Source organism: Odocoileus virginianus, chromosome 3 (assembly GCF_023699985.2).
Source record: "Odocoileus virginianus isolate 20LAN1187 ecotype Illinois chromosome 3, Ovbor_1.2, whole genome shotgun sequence".
NCBI classification, from domain to species: Eukaryota; Metazoa; Chordata; class Mammalia; order Artiodactyla; family Cervidae; genus Odocoileus; species Odocoileus virginianus.
In genome coordinates, this window is record NC_069676.1 from 8,286,378 (window position 1) to 8,293,411 (window position 7,034).

At 40.9% G+C, this 7,034-nt stretch overlaps 1 pseudogene; it reads right to left on the bottom strand.

Moving 5' to 3' along the window:
- Positions 1–234: 234 nt before the first annotated feature.
- Positions 235–1,194, bottom strand: LOC110146554 (olfactory receptor-like protein OLF4; annotated as a pseudogene).
- Between the last annotated feature and the right edge of the window lie 5,840 nt (positions 1,195–7,034).

Here is a 7,034-nt window from a genome sequence, read left to right on the forward strand (position 1 = left end):
TATTTCTAATGCAAGGTCAACACCACATTCTGTAAAGTAAAAAAGCAACAAAAGGATATGGTAGGCTATCCAGGACCAGAAAGCTTAATAAAGTGAGTTACTTAATTTGAATAAAGAAGTTGAAATAAAAACTTCCAAAAATACAAAAAAGGAGTAAGTTCTATACACAGAGCCTCATCAAAGTGTTATAAATTCTTAGTCTGAGGGTCTGACCACTGCAATCATGACACTTCTTCACCCTAAGAAAAATGTCCCTTTTAAAGTTCTCTTTCCAAATAAACTTTTCAGAGCCCCCTTTATGTCTTTTTTCCTTGGACTGTAGATTAAGGGGTTCAGCATGGGTATAACCACAGTGTATATCACCGAGGCTGTTGCACTTGAATGTGAGCTGTGGGTAGCAACAGAGTTAAAGTACACTCCTAGACTCATACAATAAAATAAGGAGACAACTGAGAGGTGAGAAGCACAGGTGGAAAATGCTTTATACTTCCCCTGAGCAGATGAGATTCCAAGTACAGAGGAAACTACTTTTGAGTAACAGTAAAGGATACCAACCACTGAAATATCACCCGGCAGCCCAGTGGCAAAATACATCACCATACTATTAAGAAAGTTGTCAGAACAAGCAGATTGGACCATTTGTCTGAGTTGACAGAAGAAGTGAGGGATTTCCAAGGCTGTACAGAAGGAAAGTCACAATAACATTAAGCTTTCCAACAGGGAATGAAGGACACTCATGACCCATGACACCAGAACCAGCTTTCCCAAAGCCAGGAATTCATGATTACTGTATAGCACAAGGGGTGGCAGATGGCCACAAACCAGTCATAAGCCATGACTGTCAGGAGAAAGTCATCCAAGCATGCAAAAACTATGAAAAAATACATCTGGGTGATGCAGTATTCATAGGTATTATCTTTGCTCTGTTTCTGTATGTTCCACAGCATCTTTGGGATGGTGTAGAAGTGAAGCAGATGTCTACAAAAGGACAGGCTGGAGAGGAAGAAGTACATGGGAGTGTAGACGTGGGTGTCCAAAGTGATGGCCAAGATGATGAGCAGGTTTCCAAACACAGTGATCAGGTACATGGACAGGAAAAGTCCAGATATGAGGGACTTAAGTTCTGGATCTTCAGAAAATCCCAGGAGAAGAAATTCTGAAATTTGTTTATTATTTGCTGGATCCATGAGGTGGAGTTGACTACAGGAAAGAGGGAAAACATGATCAATTTTACAGAAATGAGCATTAAAATGTAGCTGAAGTCATCACAGCACTGTTTATAATAGCCAGGACATGGAAGCAACCTAGATGCCCATCAAGCAGATGAATGGATAAGGAAGCTATGGTACTTATACACCATGGAATATTACTCAGCCATTAAAAAGAATTCATTTGAATCAGTTCTAATGAGATGGATGAAACTGGAGCCCATTATACAGAGCGAAGTAAGCCAGAAAGATAAAGACCAATACAGTATACTAATGCATATATATGGAATTTAGAAAGATGGTAATGATAACCTTATATGCAAAACAAAAAAAGAGGCACAGATGTACAGAACAGACTTTTGGACTCTATGGGAGAAGGCGAGGGTGGGATGTTTCGAGAGAACAGCATAGAAACATGTATATTATCTATAGTGAAACAGATCACCAGCCCAGGCTGGATGCATAAGACAAGTGCTCGGGGCTGGTGCACTGGGAAGACCCAGAGGAATCAGGTGGAGAGGGAGGTGGGAGGGGGGATCGGGATGGGGAATACTTGTAAATCCATGGCTGATTCATGTGAATGTATGACAAAAACAACTACAATGTTGTAAAGTAATTAGCCTCCAACTAATAAAAAAAAAAAAGTTAAGTAATGCCATTTGCAGCAACATCGATGGACCTGGAAAGAGTCAAACTAAGGGAATCAAGTCAAATATTGTATGATATCCCTTATATATAGAATCTAAAAATAATAATAAAAATGAATTTATTTACAAAACAAAAAGAGACTCAGACTTAGAGAATGAACTTATGCTTACCAGGGGTGAAGTGGGAGAGGGACAGATTGGGAGTTTCAGATTACAAGTACACACTACTGTGTTTGAAATAATAACCAACAAGGACTTATTTTTGTGGCTGTTGTTCAATTGCTAAGCCTTGTCCAACTCTTTGCAACCCCATGGACTGCTTCTCTGCCCTCCACTATCTCCCAGGGTTTGCTCAAATTCATGCCCATTGAATCAGTGATGCTACCTAACCATCTTATCCTCTGCCACCTACTGTATAGCACAGTGAACTCTGCTCAACACCCTGTAATAACCTAAATAGGAGAATAATTTGAAAAAGAATAGATGCATGTATATGTATCACTGACTCACTTTGCTGTAGACTTGAAACGGTCACCACATGGTTAATCACCTCTGTGTATGTGTGTGCACAGTCCCCCGGTTGTCTGATTCTTTGCAACACTATGGACTGTGGCCCACCAGGCTCCTCTGTCTATGGAAATTTTCAGGCAAGAATACTGAAGTGGGTTGCCATTTCCTCCTCCAGGGGATCTCAGATATAAAATAGAAATTAAAAATAAATAAAAGTTCTCTTCCAAAAAAAAAAAAGTATAGCTGAAGTATTATAATTCTTACTTTACAATGGAGAAATATTTCCAATATTTAGTGCCCATAAACAAAATTCTCTTGCAAGCAATCTCCATTTTATCCATGATTAGGAATTTTTATACCCAAATGTGAATTTCAGTCATGACGATATATAGTCAATAGTTCAAATGAGAAATTCTCTCATATATTTGAGAAATACAGACACACACACACACACACACACACACATATATATATATACATATATATATTCAGTGTAGACTATCACTAAGGCACTGTTGCTGAAAGACAAAGTGCTACAATCTAATTGTGAAGGTACATAAGTGAATATAAAAATTATATAGCATTACATAGGTATGCTTCTTAGCTCCAAATCATATGTGATCGGAGCTATGAAGCAACCACGCAGATATAAAGCAGGGAGTAGCTATGTGGTGTCATGTTTTATTGGATGTTGTGGCAAGAGGTCAAATAAAGTGACAAGTGAAGAGAAACCTCAAGGCAGAGAAAGCAGGAATTGGAGCAAATCTGGGGAAGTGTGTGCCTGGCAGAGAGAACAGCCACTGCAAAGGCTCTGAGGAGGATGCTTCTTTCAGATGCTGAAATCCAAAAATAGAAGTCAATGAGGGAAGAAGGGTAAGCAAGAAGGAGACTGGTGGATGATGGAGTCAGTGCATTTTAAAGAACAAAGGGCCTCACTGCTGCTTAAAGTTTAAGACACAGGGTATCTCTCAACCACACGATGTACCCTTTGCACTTTTTAATTCTTTGGATTGAAACAGATCTCCTTAGTATCATCAGTTGATTGTATTCTAAGAATGACTTTGGAATACATGAGCTCATGTACCCCTGTCTGAGAATAATTCTCAGTCCACAAGGCATACATACACAGAGAGAGCACACCATAGCCTCCTTATAGAAGTTACTCTTATGTCCTTCTCACACTCCTCACTGTTTATAAGCTCACACAATTTATATTCCACTGCTACCCAGGAAAAATAACAAAAGGTAAAATAAATAAATAAATTTTTCCAAGAAAGAACTAGTGATATCTTTATGGTGTAAAACTTCTTACAGATTGAACATCAACAAGAGAGAAATGACTAAAAGGGTTAAATCATCACTCCATAAATGCTATATTTTTGTGTGTGTTAGTCACTCAGCTATGTCCAACTCTTTGTGATCCCATGGACTATAGCCTGCCAGGCTCCTCTGTACATAGAATTCTCCAGGCAAGAATACTGGAGTGGGCTGCCATTCCCTTCTACTTATATAAAAAGGTTATATCAAATATATTTAATTTTGTTTTGGGGATTTCAAATATCAGATATCAGAAAGCTTGATTTTCCAGTACTCAATGGTGGAGTAGAAGCATGTGTGCATCTCTTCTCCTGCAAGAACTTCAAGAATACAACTCACTGCTGAACAACTGTTGACAGGAGGATGTTGGATCCCAACAAAGAAAGATACCCCATGTCCAAAGGCAATGGAGAAGCCCCAGTAAGATGGTAGGAGGGGTGAAATCACGTTTGGAATCAAACCCCATACCGGCCAGAGATGCTCGGAGGGCTCAAACAAACCTTGTGCACACCAGGACTCAGTGACCCCACAGAGGTTGAGCCAGAACTGTGTTTGAATGTCTCCTCTGGAGGTACGGGTCAGCAGTGGACTGCTGCAGGGACAGGGGCTCCGGGTGCAGCAGACCTGGGTATGACAAGAGCCCTCTTGGAGAAGGTCTCCTTTAACCCTACCATAGAGCCACCAGAACTTACCCAGGACTAGGGAAACAGACTCCTGGAGGACACAAACAGAACCTTGTGCACACCAGGACCCAGAAGAAAGGAGCAGTGACCCCACAAGAGACTGACCCAGACTTGCCCATGAGTGTCCACGAGTCTCCATCAGAGGCGTGGGTTGGCAGTGGCCTGCTGCAGGGTTGGGGGCACTGAGTACAGCAGTGCCTGCATGGAACCTTTTGAAGGAGGTCACCATTATCTTCATGACCTCCACCATAGTTTGGCCTCAGGTCAAACAAAAGAGAAGGAATACAGCGCCACCCATCAACAGGAAATTGGATTAAAGATTTACTGAACATGAGTGAGTGAGTGAAAGTCACTCAGGTGTGCGTGACTCTTTGCAACCCCATAGACTATGCAGTCCATGGAATTATCCAGGCCAGAATACTGAAGTGGGTACCCTTTTCTTTCTCCAGGGGATCTTCCCAACCCAGGAATCAAACCAGGTCTCCATCATTGCAGGTGAATTCTTCACCAGCCAAGCCACAAGAGAAGCCTTTACTGAGCATGGCCCTGCTCACTAGAACAAGACCCAGTTTCCCCCCTCAGTCAGTCTCTCACATCAGGAAACTTCCATAAGTGTCTTATCCTTCTCCATCAGAGGGCAAACAGAATGAAAGCCACAATCACAGAAAACTAACCAATCTGAACACATGGACCACAGCCTTGTCTAACTCAATGAAACTATGAGCAATGATGGGTAGGGCCACCCAGACAGACCAGTCATGGTGGAGAGTTCTGACAAAATGTGGTCCACTGGAGAAGGGAATGGCAAACCACTTCAGTTCTCTTGCCTTGAAAACCCCATGAATAGTATGAAAAGGCAAAAATATAGGACACTGAAAGATGAATTCCCCAGGTTAGTAGCCCTACACGCTACTGGAGATCAGGGGAGAAATCACTCCAGAAGGAATGGAAAGACGGGGCCAAAGCAAAAACAACACACAGTTGTGGATGTGACTGGTGATGGAAGTAAAGTCAGATGCTAAAAAGAGCAATATTGCATAGGAACCTGGAATGTTAGGTCCATGAATCAAGGCAAATTGGAAGTGGTCAAACAGGAGATGGCAAGAGTGAACATTGACATTTTAGGAATCAACAAACTAACATGGATCGGGATGGGTGAATTTAACTCAGATGACCATTATATCTACTACCGTGGGCAAGAATCCCTTAGAAGAAACAGAGTAGCCATCATAGTAAAAAAAATAAAATAAAAAAGAGAGAGAGAGAGAGTCTGAAATGCGGTACTTGGATGCAGTCTCAAAAATTACATTTCCAAAGCAAACCATTCAATATCACAGTAATCCAAGTCTATGTCCCGAAAGTAATGCTGAATAAGCTGAAGTTGAATGGTTCTATGAAGACCTATAAGACCTTCTAGAGCTAACACCCAGAAAGGATGCCCTTTTGATTATAGGGGACTGGAATGCAAAAGTAGGAAGTCAGGAGATGCCTGGAGTAACAGGCAAATTTCGCCTTGGAGTACAAAATGAAACAGGTCAATGGCTAACAGAATTTTCCCAAGAGAACACACTGGCGATGGCAAACACTCTCTTCCAACACACAAGAGAAGACTCTACATGTGAACATCACCAGATGGTCAAATAGGAAAATCAGATTGATTATAATCTTTGCAGCCAAAGATGGAGAAGCTCTATATGGTCATCAAAAACAGGACCAAGAGCTGACTGTGGCTCAGATCATGAACTTATTGCCAAATTCACACATAAATTGAAGGAAGTAGGGAAAACCACTAGACCATTCAGGTATGACCTAAATCAAATCCCTTATGATCATACAGTGAAAGAGAGAAATAGATTAAAGGGATTAGATCTGATAGACAGAGTGCCTGCAGAACTATGGATGGAGGTTCGTGACAACCTACAGGAGACAGGGAGAAAAATCATCGGCAAGAAAAAGAAATGTAAAAAGGCAAAAAGGTTGTCTGAGGAGGCCTTACAAATAGCTGAGATAAGAAAAGAAACAAAAGGCAAAGGAGAAAAGGAAAGCTATACCCATTTAAATGCAGAGTTCCAAAGAATAGCAAGGAGAGATAAGAAAGCCTTCCTCAGTGATCAATGCAAAGAAATAGAGGAAAACAATAGAAAGGGAAAGACTAGAGACCTCTTCAAGAAAATTAGAGATACCAAGAGAATATTTCATGAAAAGATGGGCACAATAAAGGACAGAAATGGTAGAAACCTACCAGAAGCAGAAGATATTAAGAAGAGATGGTAAGAATACATAGAAGAACTATTTAAAAAAAATCTTAATGACCCAGATAACCACAATGGTGTGATCACTCATTTAGAGCCAGACATCCTGGAATGCAAAGTCAAGTGGACCTTAGGAAACATCACTATAAACAAAGCTAGTGGAGGTGATGGAACTCCAGTTGAGCTATTCCACATCCTAAAGGATGATGCTGTAAAAGTGCTGCACTCAATTTGCCAACACATTTGGAAAACTCAGCAGTGGCCACAGGACTGGAAAAGGTCCGTTTTTATTCCAACCCCAAAGAAAGGCAACCAAAGAATGTTCAAACTACCACACAATTGCACTCATCTCACACGCTAGCAAAATAATGCTCAAAATTCTCCAAGCCAAGCTTCAACAGTACATGAACCGTGAAT